The sequence below is a fragment of the Anastrepha obliqua genome, chromosome 5 (assembly GCF_027943255.1).
Source record: "Anastrepha obliqua isolate idAnaObli1 chromosome 5, idAnaObli1_1.0, whole genome shotgun sequence".
NCBI lineage: Eukaryota > Metazoa > Arthropoda > Insecta > Diptera > Tephritidae > Anastrepha > Anastrepha obliqua.
Window position 1 is genome coordinate 61,174,701 of NC_072896.1, and position 15,482 is coordinate 61,190,182.

Below are 15,482 nucleotides of genomic sequence, written 5' to 3' on the forward strand. Positions count from 1 at the left end.
TTTAAAATTGTGTCATTATTTGGATTAAATATGATTTTTGTATTTCATACATGTAAATAAAATACAATTGTTTTATAACTTAGGTTGTTTGAAGAAATCGATTGGGGGAAAATTGAAAACGTGTGCGGTGTATACTTACTTCTGTTACTAACTGTATGCACATATTTAGAAGTATGTACTTTTGAAAATGTGTATAGAAAGTAAGTAAGTAAGTCCTATAGTGCATATGTATGTATAAATACATATGTATAAGTACAAAACAACTAGGCTTTGTACTTAAATACAAATGAAAGTAACATGTCAAATGTTTTGAAACTCATAAATGTTAGGCGAACCTTTTTGTGTAAACTGCATGAAAAAATGTGTTAAATACAGGAAGCGTTGTCACTCGGCACACGTGTTACGTATGTAATTTTTTTCAAATTGGTTAACCCTTACATGCATAAAGAAACTACATTTAAAAGCGAATTTACAAGCGAAGTTACATGGACTTGGCTCTATCAATTGGGTGAGACTGGTTTGGAAAACAGAAATCATTATTTTAATCAAAAATTAAAAAAAAAAAATTGTACTTTAGTTAATGAGGAAGTTACAAACATCTTTCAAATTTAAAAGAATATATTAGCGAAAATGCAAAATCTACTTTTAAAGAGGGAAATCAAATTAATTTAAATTATAAATTCCAGCAGATACGAAAAAATATTACTAAATAAAAAAATTAAAAATTATGGCTTAAAAGCTTATGCAGATTTTCATTGTTATATAGATAATTTATAGGTGGTAATGTAAACTAGCTTTTGATAAATTTGCGTTGACTTAATAAGCCTCCCATCATTACTTAACATACATTATTTCCTTCATATTGCACGTATGTATGTTTGTAAGTTCATACTTTTATTTCATAAACATTAACATTAGCCAGCCTTATATTTTAAGGAAAATCATATTTTTATACCCGTGCACTAGTAGATAACGCTTATACAAATTAGTATGAGGGCATCGAGAGAAATACATACAGTACATGTATGTAAATATACATTCGTGTCTGGATATTATGAGAAAAGGTTTTCATTATGTTATGTTTTGTATCTGGTCGGATCAGAAGGGTGTCATCTATTATGAACTCCTTAAACCATCTGAAACCCTCACTGGTAATCGTTAGCGACTGCAGCTAATGCGTTATACCGAGCTATCAAAGAAAAGCTGCATGACACGTTGCTAAATCGGTCCAGAAATGTTTAGAGGAACTGAATTGGGAAATCTTGCCCTACCCGCTGTATTCCCCTGGCATTGCACATTGGGACTACCATCTGTGCCGATCAATGCACTCAGCACTTATTGGTGAGCGGTTCACTTCCTACGGGAGCGTCTCAAACTGGCTCAATGAATGGATCAAGTCAAAAGAACTCGAATTTTTCGTCAGAGGAACGAGCCTGTCTGAAAGACAGGAGTAAATTGTAAAGTTGTAGCTTCGAATGGCACATACTTCACATATCATGTATAATTTAATTGTTTAAATAATTCGTAACTTTGGCTAAGAAAGGATTGAAACTCTCATGCCGAATATATATATGTATATATATTATATTTCCAATATTTTAGAAAAAATCATTGAAAAACATTAAGAAGGCATAGAAAATATTTTTTATGGTTGTTGGTACTGAAAGAGTTAATGGTGCCTAAAGAGTTGATTTTATTTATTATTGAAAAGCGCATTTTTTTTAGTTATTTACATATTTCTTTCAACCGATAACATAAAACTACTGCTATTAATTTCGCACAGAAAAATGCATATTTGTAACAACATCACGACGCACACCATAAATTGGAAGAAGAGCTCGGCCCCGCACTCAACAATGGATGTACGCTCCAATTATATACAGATATTGTACAATGTACATGGATGCAATATCGACATTTCTCGCCGCACACATTTCCTATTCCTAGTAGCCTGTCATTGTTTCATTGTGCATGAAATAACCAAGTTACCTCCGCTTACCGTGTCACTGCTCAGACGACGAAAGCAGACCGTGTGCCTGCTAAATGAATGTTAACTAGGCAAAGACTTGATACTGATACTAAATAAAACTAACATTACATGGATGATAAACACTTTGATAGAGAGGCTGATTGTGTAATTAAAATATATTATGTTGTTTAAATTACTTTATGTTCCAAGGAAAATGTGAGTGTAAAATGTTATTTTAAGTTATAAGTTTATATTTTTTCTCTGAGTCTATGTTTTTTTTTTGTTTTTGCAAAATTGTTTTCTAATAATACTTCTGTACACAAAAGAGTAATTGATTATAATTTAATTAGTGTTTTAAATACTCGAAATATCATATAGTTCTTTTGGTTCATAGTGTTGATTTTCCTTCTGCTCATTTTGAAGTAAATATTATCTTGTTATTTTATGACAAAACGAATAAAACCCTATTGTATAGGAATCATTTTCTTAATTTTTCCTTGATTGTTGCATGCAATTTGGAAAGAGATGTTAAATTTTCTGTGAAACCAAGCTTTATACATAACATACTCGTTCATATGTAAGTTTAATAGATTCATACTTTTAGTTCAATGAAAACGGAAAGTAATCATGCATATAACCAAATGGTAGTTTCGCACAAACACTCTCGTTTGTCAAGGTTTCAACGAATATATAAATATGTAGTTAGTTTACATTAATTAGTACATTCGAACTGTAATAATTGCGGTAAAAGTTAACCTTTACAGAAAAACTTCAGAGAAATAGCTTAATCTGAGGAGCTATTGCCACAGAACGTCCGCCATCTCGTGAACACCGGGTTCAAGAAGAACGGATGCAGCCTCAACCCCGTATATGCCGAACTATAAGTTAGTAGAGAAAAACCTGCAGGGTGTCTTTTTGTGCAGTAGAATTTTGAATAAGTTTTAACTTTTTATTTTGTGTTAATAGGTGGCTGATGAAAGCTGTTTTATGTGTCGACTCTCCCTTTTTGGAAATTTTTTAGAATTTGGATATATTGTGCATATCTAGTTGTTGGTAAATTTACCAAGTCTAAAGAAATAATCCTATGCATTTTGCAGGATTACTTTTTGTAGATTACGGATCATTCATTTTCTCTGATCACCTTGAACGCTTAATAAGGAGTTCTATCTTAAGCGCCGCATTCCATATGAAACAAAGCAACCTGTTGAAAAAGTTCCAAAAGGCGATAAATTCTACAAATTTTAAAAGGAAGTCTTAAAAATAATTATTTAGAAATTCAAAATTTTTTGTTAAATCAAACATTTTAGATATTTTTGCGTATTCACTCCCCGGAAATTTTAAGTTTCATTCATTCTCAGGCTATTCAGTGCATATTTCCTCCTGCCATATTTAATATTTTGTTAAATATTTTATGTAGCTTGCTGCGAAGTAAAGCGAGTGTAAATTGGAATTTGCTGTAATTTATAAACACCAGCCAAAGCAGCTTCACAGAAATGGTCATAGAAGCTTTTAAGGTAAAGCAAAATAAAGAAAAAGGAGCAGTAAACTTTAGCCTTGGGCTAGAACTTTAGTTTTTGAGAACAATGGTTGAGTGAGCCAAAAGATTGATGATTGAACCATTCGCGCAACTTTTATTACAGCGTCAACAGAAATTAGCCAAACGAAAAATTACTATCTATACTAAACTATTTTCTTCTTAATTGGCGCGATAACCGCTTACGCACGGGCAAGTGCAAAGATCCAAAAATCTTCCGAAGAAACTTTCTCTCGAACACTCCAAGCGTCGCTTCATCGGATATTATCACCGTCCAGGCGTCTGCGCCATTCTTAAGACGGGCATGATGAGAGCCATGTAGAGTGTTAGGTGTATTCGTCGAGAGAGGACTTTACTACTCAGTTGCCTACTTAGTCCAAAATACCACTTGTTGATGAGAGCCTTGTAGAGTGTTAGTTTTGTTCGACGAGAAAGGACTTTATTACTCAATTGCCTACTTAGTCCAAAGTACCATTTGTTGGCAAAAGAGATTCTATGTTGGATTTCCAGGCTGACATTGTTATAGGTTAATGCTGGTTCCTAAATAAACGAAATCTTTTACAACCTCGAAATCATAACTGTCAACAGTGACGTGGGTGCCATTACGCGAATGCGCTGACAGTTTGTTTGATGACTGGAGGTACTTCGTTTTGTTCTCGTTCACCATCAGAGTCATTCGCTTTGCTTTTTTATTCAGTTTGGAAAAGGAAGAACCAACAGCGAGGTTGTTAAGGCCGATTAAATCAATATCATGGGTCAACATATCAATTGTATGCTCTTATAAAAACAAAAACAAAAATTGTGTCTGAGCGATTAAGCTCTGCGGCTCGCACGATCTTTTCCAGCATATGGTTAAAGAAGTGACACGACACCGAGTCACCCACACTGATAAGATCAATCAGTTGGTTGATGGTAGCTTCAGCCTTTCGCACAATACGCTTGCTAGAACCTTATAGGCAATATTTAGAAGACTAATCCCGTAATAATTGGCACAGATTACAGGATAACCCTTCTTATGGATTGGGCACAGCACACCTAAATTCCAATCGGCAGTCATTCTTTCAATAGGCCATATTTTGCATAGAAGCTGATGCATGCACCTTACCAGCTCCTCGCCGCCATGTTTGAATAGCTCAGCCGGCAGTCCGTTGGCGCCCGCGCATGGTTGGGTAGCGGAACGACAGTTCCGTCGTTAACGATTGGGGTATCGGGATCTTCACATTCGCTGTGACATGCGCAGCTGTCACCATTGAACAGGTGCGAGAAGTGTTTCCTCAATAATTTAAGTATGCTCTGGATGTCAGTCACCAGATCGCCCACTTTGTTCTTACAGGAAAACGCTCCGGTCTTAAAATCTTCTGTAAGCCACTAAACTTTCTGGTAGAATTTTCGGGCGTTGTTCCCATTGGCCAGCATCTCAGCTTTTCGCACTCACGTTTTTCGGCCTCTCGTTTTATTTCTTAGCTCTCGGTAGCGATCCCATATGGTTCGCGTTGCGCGCGGTCGCAGCGCGGCTTTATAGACAGCATCCTTTATTCCTGCGGCAGTATGACACTCCTAGTCTTACCAACGCAAATCCGATTTCTTCTTCGGCGGCGGTACGTAGAGAATGAGAAATGTTGCTTCATTGCTCGTGCATGTCGGATTGTTGGGCAGTACTCTCTGAGATCAGGAGTGAAAGTCGTGTGGCGAGTCTTCTGGATGTTTGTTGAGATCCCAGCTTTCCGATGTCGAACATTCTTCGCGTAGTTACATGGCCCTTTTGTGCTGCACAGAGGCGTGTGCGTAATTTGGCTGCAATGAGGTAATGATCCGAGTCGACGCTGGGTCCTCGGATCGTACGTATGTACATCTAAAACACTACAGGCGTGTTTTCCATCTATCACAACATGATCGATCTAGTTTCGCGTTTTTCGATCAGTAGCGTAACAGTAACGTAGCTTGAAGAAGATACACTCTTATGGTGGAATCTTGTTTGTAGGGAAATCTGGTACTGTGCAGGAGATTATTTATTACCCGCGAGAAATTTGAAGAAGATGATTCTAGATGTTTTTCAAAAACTCTAAAAAAGGAAAGAGCGGGTGGTGTTGGTAAAACCTGCCGTTAAAAAGCAAAATACAGTCGTTTTTAAAGCGTATTATTTTAAAGAATTGTTTCGTCTAGAAATATTTTTTTTTTCTTCTCTATACCTTGCAAAATGATGAAAATTAAAACCTGCTAAAAAATTCACGTAAATTGTCATATTCCGTAACTTTAGTACGAACACGAGCAATAAGTTGATTTCCCTTGTGTGAAAAGTGTAAAAGGATACGTGAGAAGACAAGACATTAATAATTACATATTTAAGTAACAAAATTAATGCAGTACAATGAATACCAGTGACGGATAGTAACCTATACGGCTAAACAAAATTGGGTTGCAGTTTCATTTAAGATTTTAGACGGCAACCACTTGCCAACCAAACAGATTTATTTGCGTGTGTTTGCACATGTAAAATATTGTAACATAATTAAATGCATAGTTTGTTGTTCGCATCCATGCATGCATACTCGTATGTATTATATGTATTAGACTTGCCACGACTTCTTAGATGGTTGTATAATAATAGCTTCACCCTCCTGTTGTAAAGATCTCTTGTGCTTTTCTCACATTGTGATACTACATACACGTATGTACATATGCGAGTATATCAATTGAGTAAATAGTGTTTTGTGTACATTTTTCTCACTATGTCAAACTGCGCTTACAAACCAAACAAACCCTCAACTTATCACGAATACATTCAAGTATATTTTTTTCCATGCTAGTTTCAATTTCTTTCACTGAGAAGGGAATAAATAATTACGTTTTGGTTCCATGTAGACTATGGAAGTCCTTCCTCCCTTGAAATACCAACAGTATGCCAATGTGCAAGAGGATACCATAGCTTAGTTATTAGTTCCTAGTTGTAAGATTTTTTGTTTATATATATAGTATATGCAAAATACAAGGGTCTATAAAAGGACTATCAATAAAATATTGTAAATTTTGTCTTTACCAAAAATTGTTCGTCTTATGTTTTGATTAAAAGTAAAAACGGTCAATTTAAAAACAATTACCTTCAACGTATTTAACAATAATTTGTACTTGTAATATGTCTTAAGTGTAAAATCTTATGCGGACTCAATATATATACACAAAATTAAAAAAATGTAGGAAAAAACAAAATTTCGTCTCCATGTTTTTTTTTATTATTAAAATAAGTTTTGTAATTAAGTTAATATTCGTTATTAGCAGAGATTTATTTTGCGAGTATATCGGATTTTTATTATAAATAATAAAATGGCAACAAGTGGGAATCGTTCACAAGCCACGAAAAAATTATTTTTCAAAATGCCTTTAAGTATTTATGTACATATTTGCAAGCATATCAATAATATCTGAGAAGCAAGTACCATTAATAGGACTATGAATAAGTTCGTGCGGTTTTACAACAGATGGCGTAACTTGATTATTATTCCATCGATCCACATTTCCAAACATTCATTGGAGAGCTACTGTCGTAAGGCACAAACGTCAGTATAAGTTTTTTATTTGAAGCGTAAACAACAATATTTTTACCACACTTGAAAATGTCGAATTTCGTGCCAAATAATGTGTTTTTGCGGGGAATTCTTCTTCATTATTTTAATATGAAGAAAAAAGCAGCCGAAAGTCATCGTATCTTGGTGGAAGTTTATGGTGAGCATGCTCTAGCTGAGCGAACGTGCCAGAAGTGGTTTGCGCCGCCAAAGTTCATGGATACCGAATTGGAGGAATTGCTCGATCAAGATCCGGCTCAAACGCAAGAAGAGGTTGCAAAAACTTTGGGAGTTGATCAATCAACCATTTCCAAACGTTTAAAAGCCATGGGAATGATCCGAAAGGTACGCCAAGAGACGTTGAACGCCGTTTTATGGCATGCGAACAACTGCTTCAACGGCACAAAAGAAAGGGTTTTTTGCATCGAATTGTGACTGGCGATGAAAAGTGGGTCCATTACGACAATCCAAAACGTCGGGCAACGTATGGATACCCTGGCCATGCTTCAACATCGACGTCGGCGCAGAATATTCATGGCCTGAAGGTTATGCTGTGTATCTGGTGGGACCAGCTGGGTGTTGTGTATTATGAGCTACTGAAACCGAATGAAACGATTACGGGGGATGTCTACCGACGACAATTGATGCGTTTGAGCCGAGCACTGCGAGAAAAACGGCCGCAATACGCCGATAGACACGACAAAGTTATTTTGCAACATGACAATGCTCGGCCACATGTTGCACAAGTGGTCAAAACATACTTAGAAACGCTCAAATGGGATGTCCTACCCCACCCGCCGTATAGTCCAGACCTTGCGCCATCCGATTACTATCTCTTCCGATCGATGCAACATGGCCTGGCTGACCAGCACTTCCGTAATTACGATGAAGTCAAAAAATGGATCGATTCGTGGATTGCGGCAAAACCGACCGAATTTTTCACAAAGGGAATCCGTGAATTGCCAGAAAGATGGGAAAAAGTAGTAGTAAGCGATGGACAATACTTTGAATATTAAATTTGTAACCATTTTACGTCAATAAAGTTTCAAATTTCGAAAAAAAACCACACGAACTTATTCATAGTCCTATTAGTTACGTTAGGTTGTAGTGGTTGCCCACTATAGGACACACTTAGGCTCATAGCTCATTGTGATGTCGCGTGGGGAATGGCACAGAAGGTGCGAAGTCGTCTTTTGCTCTACCCCAGACATCTTCTGCAGAAGTTGTGTGCTTCTACGCCCTTCCTCTGGGCATGTCTACCCATTAGGCATGTCACTACCACTACAATTGTCGGGCGACTTCGCAGATGTGTTCATTAAGCCATCTTTCATTCACTGCTCTTACAATTTTCTCAAAAATAAGTAGCTTACAAGTAGGAGTATGCCCATGTACTCATCAGTCAACCTGGTCCAAGCCTCGCTAGTTCATCGGCCCTACAGTTTCTCTATGTATGGTGCAAACTATTACTTATTATTTTATTTTTACGTAAACTTCAAAAGATTTGCTTTAGTATCTGTTTCATTTTCTTATGAAGTTAAGATCAGAAATCTAAAAAACAGTAATTAAGCAACGAAAACATTTCTGCGTAAATTGGTCGTTGGCTCCGAAAATCCATATCTATGTAAAAAATTAGAATTTTTATAAATAGTTTTTAAATTTATTTGTTTTTTCAAATTTGTTTTGGGTGTTTTAAATCTTCGGCAAATATATGAACTTTAAAACATTACTGAAAGCAACATTTTTCAAACTCGTTTTCCTGCTATTTCTTATTTAAAACGAATTTGACTTCAAATACTTCGAAAACTTATTTATTTTATTGAAATATCATGTTATCTATGCACGGTATGATAGTTATTTTGCTTTCGGTACAAACAAGAACACAATTTGAGTGAACATTTGGTTTTGGTTAATTGTATAATTCAATCTTACAAAATGAATTCATAAGCCTGCAGTAACGGAATCATAAAGTGAAATTTTTATCTAGGGTCAGCCAATTATGTGTGGCGTGATTCGTCATTATATGCATTTTTTAATGACATAATGTGTATGTATGATATATATATTGGTTAAAGACCGACTGCTGCTTCTAATTACCTACCTACCTAAGAGCATACTTTTAAATTCAAACCCTCTTTGTCCATTATCAAAAATAGTTCCTTATCTCTATTCTTCTTGGTTCACGTTGATGTGCTAACACCAGTAGTAAATAATAAACCCTTGTGTGAAATTAGCATTTGCTAAGCAATCGAATTAAGAAAAATTATGAAATCACATCTATACATGTTTTGTAGGGTTTTTTTAACAATAATAAATATGATTTTAAACTCTCTCTCATTTTGCATCTTTCCGTTTGCGGGCAACCAAAACTCTCTCATTTCAAAGCTCAAAAAACCTTTTCTTGCTCAATTTGTAAATGGTTACACGCAGCATTGGAAGCTATTCAACGCTTTCAGTTTGATGGCAGTAATAGTGCAACAGTACGAAAACAGTTTGCACTCGGCAGCCAGACAAGCATACAAACTACAAGTAGGGAAGTGCTAAGTTCGGTCTGGATCGCACTTTATATACCCTTGGCCATTTCGATAAAATTTAGTTTGGGCTAGCTGTTTTTTGGAACCAAACTAACGCATTGACAATGAGAGTAATAACTTTTAGCATTAGTTGGACAGAATGAAAATTTAGTTTTGAAATATGTACATATATAAAACGGACGTGGTTTTATCAGATCTCAGTAATATTTACGTCGGATCTAAATTAAATCGTTATCGAGACACACGCATTGATTAAAAAATGAGGGCAGGCCCTCCCGTTTTTTTTTTTGTTGGTGGGCTATCACATTTACCAAATTTGAGAACTTTCGATTTATTTATAACAGCGATATAATTTTTTTTGTCTATTTTGAAATTTTGAAAACTTAATACCAACTTACCTTGGACGAAGACAAACTAATGTGTACTAAGTTTCATTGGACAGACGTAGCGAAATCGATCCTTTTCACTATTCTGAGCATTTTGTAAGCTATTGCATACAATCGTTATGTGGACAATATTATAAAACCTTTGTGCACAGCTGCAACACTTGGCTGCATTGGCCTCGAGACGCTTTACGAGTACATATTTAGCGGCGAAGCAGCTGCATATTACGCGGTCAAAACTAAATATCATATTAATTGATTTAATTAAAGTGAGACACTGTTCAATATACTGAAATGACAACATATTGTCATTTCGGGTGAAATTATGTCGTCAAAAAGTGGCATAGTGGCATTCGTCACTGACCCTTTATTTATTCTTAGCGTTTCCAATTAAAACACGAATTCTTTAAATACTCATCGTCTAATTGCTTTCAGTTTGAACATTTTCTGATTCCCAAATTTTTGTACAAAGTAGTAATTTATTTTGTGTTGATTAGGAAGGTATTAAAGCATGAACTGAAAAAATTGTTTGCATGCAAATTTTATAGTTGTCTATCGATAATGCCTTACGAATACTTTAACATACATACATTGATAGGAAATTCCGCACACGCGCGTTTCATTCCTTTTACTGCTTTCCATATTCTTTCAAGGACTTTGGCACAAACGGCGGACGGCTGACGGAAGATGTCATGGCCATCACGGCTGCCATCACTTCACTTTTTTTCTTTTGATTTGTTAGCCGCTGTTTATGTCCCCGATTATTACGCTGACACTTTTCGGTAAATTTTTTGTTTTTAAAAAAGACTGTATATATTTACATATACTTATACATTTACCATATATGCAATTTCGTGGGCTTACTTTTTTTATATCACACACTATATAACCAGTTATGTTGTATTATTCCTTTTAATAGAGATACCTTAACTTTGCCAACATAATTTTTCTTTTTTGGAAAAAATTATATACGATCATACATGTGTATATATAAATCTTATATAAATAAATTTTTTATATTTAATGCTCTGTGCACTGACAAATGCTGGAAAATAATACAGTTGCATAAAAAATAAAATCGATTCCCGTTGCACGTCAAATTCACTTCAATTTCCGTAATAGACTAAAAGTTCCAGCACGAGAGAGCCTTTGATAAAGTGTCAGAGCTAGAGCATGCATAGAGAAATTATTACGTATACGTCCCGTGTGCCATTGTACAAGTAAATACACGCACCAGAATATCTGCGCGTGCCGGTATACGACACACTGTCAGCTTGAGAGAGCGTAAAAAGAGTACTACTACATAGATATATGTAAGTATGTATATAGGGAAATTATTAACAACATCTTAAATAAGTATGTACATTGCAGTCCATTAAAAACGGAACACGAAACATGTTGGCTGGTGGGCATGGTGTACATAGGTATATATCATAGTATGTTCATACGTAAATGTTAATGGATGCAAGGAGCTATTAGTATTACTCTTTTTCTCCTCATATGTGAATATTTTATAAATTCTACTATTCAGAATAAAACTATTGTCAGATGTGATGTGTGATTTTATTGAATCTGTTTATAATATAGATATCCTAATAGAATATACAAATTATATTGTTAGCAATACAAGAACACAAAAAAGTGAGTAAGCAAATGCTAATTTGAATTGATTAAACTCCCTACCTTAAATTCTAACAAAAATATATACAAATTTACAAAACATGCTCAAATACATGAAGTTAAGACATCATGGGATGCCATGTTAGCAGCATAATGGGTCCAGCGACGCGGTATATTGGGCATTCTTAGACCATAATATTTAGTGAATTCCTGACACAGCACTATATAAAGTACGTACATTGACCTGAATATCCAAGTATACCAGCATGCTCGTGTGCGATATTGTATGCATTTTCCTTTAAGGGGTTACATGGGTTTCGTCGGGTAAAAAAAGGCCTATATTCAATATTTTTTTTTCCTGTATAAAAAATTATTTATTCAATTCAAACTTTTTTCTGTCTTATAGATACATATTTAAAGAATAATTTCTGAAATTTTCAAAAAAAAAAAATTAAAACTCATCCATTGTGACGTCATTTTCGGTGACCCCTCGAAAAAGAGGTGCGTCCGCGTTGTCAGCATAACTCCTGACAGGCTCATCAACAATGAAAAAACAAAAATAAGTGTTTTAGTTAAGACCATAAACTGGTGCTTGAATGACGGAAAGAAAAAAAAAGTAAAAATTGGAATTTTGGCAGACATTTTTCCAAAAAAATGAAATTTCAGTCAAATTTGCTTGACATTTTTTTTTTTTAAATAGTTGTAATTGAAAAAAAAAAACAAAATCCTTCGTTCAAGCACGAGTAAATTATATCTCGAACACCTGTGTAAAATTTCATCAAGATCGGTTGAGTAGTTTTCGTGAACATTTGACAACCGACTTTGAAAACACGGTTCCGAGAAAAACGCATTTAAAGTTTTGAGTAACAATAAAAGTGTCTTGGAGCACACACATTCCAAAGGCTGTATCTCCGAATTTATTATTCGGATCGACTTGAAAATTTTGGATAATATTCCTGAGAAGTTGTAGAAATTAATAAGCAAAAAAAAAAATAAATCGATTCTTTGAAAAATAAAAAATTTTCTAATACTTTTTTGCAACTGTTTCTACATGAAATCACTCGTGTAAGTAATGACGATCATTTTGAACCCAAAATTATTAAAATCGGTTCATTTTTGACTAAGTTATGAGCAGTTAAAAAAAAAAATTTCTTATATAATGAAAAAAAATCGATTTTGAGCCGAAAAACAAAATTGCCGATAACTCTTGAAAAAAAATTTTTTCGGGCGAACAAAAAAATACGTGTCTCATTATTTTGACCAGAGAGCAACATAATTGAGTTACATCGAAATCGAAGAACATGTCTCAAATAGCCCTTTTGAATTGAAATGGAAAGAATCTATATAAGAAAATTTTTTTTAATTACTCATAACTTAGTCAAAAATAAGCCGATTTTGAATGATTCTGGGTTCAAAATAATTGTAATTACTTACACGAGTGACTTCGTGCAGAAACAATTGCAAAAAAGAAGTTGAAAATGTTTTATTTTGCAAAAAACAAAAAGTGCGAAACAGGGTTTTTACTCAAAAATTCATTAATCAAAAACAACTCATTTTAGCCACTAGGCATTCAGCTCAATTAAAGTTTGAGATGTCCTTTTGATTTGGAAAAAGTTATAAAAAAAAAAAATACACTTTTTGAAATATTGAATTTCGAAAAAATTTAATTTTTTTTCTTTTTTGCTAAATAAAAATTTTTTAACTACTTTTTTGCAATTTTTTCTACATTAAGTCACTCCTGTAAGTAATGACGATCATTTTGAACCCAGAATTATTAAAATCGGTTCATTTTTGACTAAGTTATGGGCATTTAAAAAAAAATTTTTCTTATATAATTAAAAAAAATCGAGTTTGAGCCGAAAAACAAAATTGCCGATAACTCTTGAAAAAAATTTTTTTCGGGCGAACAAAAAAATACGTGTCTCATTATTTTGACCAGAGCGCAACATATTTGAGTTACATCGAAATCGAAGAACATGACCCGAATAGCCCGGTTGAATTGAAATGGAAAGCATCAAATGTAAAATATGAAGTAAAAGTATACCATGACAGCAAAGAGAGGAAGGCGAACGGATGAGCATGTTTATATCTAGGCAATGATTTTATGTGTGCTAATGTGTAGAAATCAATAACAAAAACTAGACGAAAGTGCTCATATATATTTGTGTGTTATGAAGTTTTGGCAACTTCCGAATTTCAAAAAGCACCGAACTAATAGCACTAAATTTTTAACATAAGTAAAAAATAAGTGTAGCATTTAATTCAATAATACAGAATTCGTAACGATTTGTTTGACTTCAAGTCATATTCGAATAAATAAATATCAATATCAATATAACAATTTACATCATGTGGTATATTATAATTGCCACGATAACATTTTTCTCCTTTTAATCCGTTTTTATGTGGAACAATGCATTTACTGAAAAGATGGATAAATGGTTACGAATTTTGCTTTTAAAAGTATTTATTACGCTGTAAACTCGCCCAACTTCTGGTTTTGAATATGGCAAAGACAACTTGGCGATATTTTGAAATGAATTCTGATCAGCTGTGTCTCTCTTCTCCTGGACTTGAAAGCCTGCCGAGGGGCGACCGCTATTAGAAAAATGTTTTTTCTTAATTTTGGTGTTTCACCGAGATTCGAACCTACGTTCTCTCTGTGAATTTCGAATGGTAGTCACGCACCAACCCATTCGGCTACGGCGGGCGGCCGGCATTTTAGTGCATTTAAATTTTTGGCACGAGCCCTGTGGTGGTTGAAAACCATTTATACTGAAAATTGCATTAAACTCGGTCTATCCGTTTACAAAACGTGGGATACAAAAGTATATGCTAACTAACAGAACAGCATTATCAGCTCTAAGAAATAGTTGCTGCAAATTGCACTGGTCATCCTGACCAAGATATCATCACAATCATGCACGTCCTTTCGTCATTTCGTCCTTTTACCATAAATCAATCACGTAATACATAAAATTGCAAATGAAACACACAATAGGTTGTTTCGCACGATGTACGGAATGCAAAGAAATTAGACCGTTAACTGGCTCTCAACGAATTTGAAGGAATCAGCTGATTGGCTGGCGTAACAGGGGTCTGACTCAGTTCTTTCTTGTTGGTAATACATTAAAAATTTTTTATTTTTTTTATCTATTTATTTATTGTAATCTTTTTTTACATTCAGCAATACTTTTACTTAAAACTAGGACATTATAATAGACATGCGTGCAATTAAAGAGTTTGGGTGCTATTGGAGTCTATTATTGGTGGTGGGATATAATAACGACTGATTTGACGAGTGTGTCGGCATATGTGGAATAATTGAGCAGAATTCTTCTGCTGAATATCCGACAGTCTACCTATATACATACAACAGAAAAATGCCAACAGAGTCGTGCCAGTATTTATGAGAGAAAGGGTAATAACTCAACGCTGCGTCAGGAGATGTTTAATGACATTCATTATTTTGTTTATAGAACTAATTCAACCGTTTCTCAAACGATAGTTTGTAGGAAATTATATTATTATTTCACAAACTCTTGGTACCGATCCCTAAAATTCAATATAAAACAATAAAAAAGATCAGGCATACATTATTTAGGCGATAGAAGCGAATGGCAAATTGAGGCAACTTTTCAAACGGTCTTAAGTAAGAAGCACCCCAATATACATGTTATATATGTAGTATTCCTCGATAGGCTAGAAGTTGGGCATGCAAATTATAAGCAGCCACCCCATCACAAATTTCTGTAAAGTCAATTCCAATCCTTACAAACATTAAACGGAAGTAGCTGCGCGAGTAGTTGTTAAATAACCAGCCATTTACTTTCAATGCAATTCCAAAGGAAATTGTATAAGCTGGGCAAAATAACGAAAGAAGGA

General features: G+C 34.6%; 1 protein-coding gene across 1 annotated transcript in view; it reads right to left on the minus strand.

The window, feature by feature from the left end:
- The window catches only part of LOC129248475 (probable G-protein coupled receptor CG31760), a 67,467-nt gene extending 56,375 nt beyond the window's left edge, over positions 1-11,092 (minus strand). The window contains exons 1-2 of the mRNA XM_054888031.1: positions 11,018-11,092; positions 10,568-10,926 (exon numbers count right to left, since the gene is read on the minus strand). The gene's annotated coding sequence lies outside the window, so the exon portion shown is untranslated. The remainder of the gene's footprint in view (positions 1-10,567; positions 10,927-11,017) is intronic.
- Between the last annotated feature and the right edge of the window lie 4,390 nt (positions 11,093-15,482).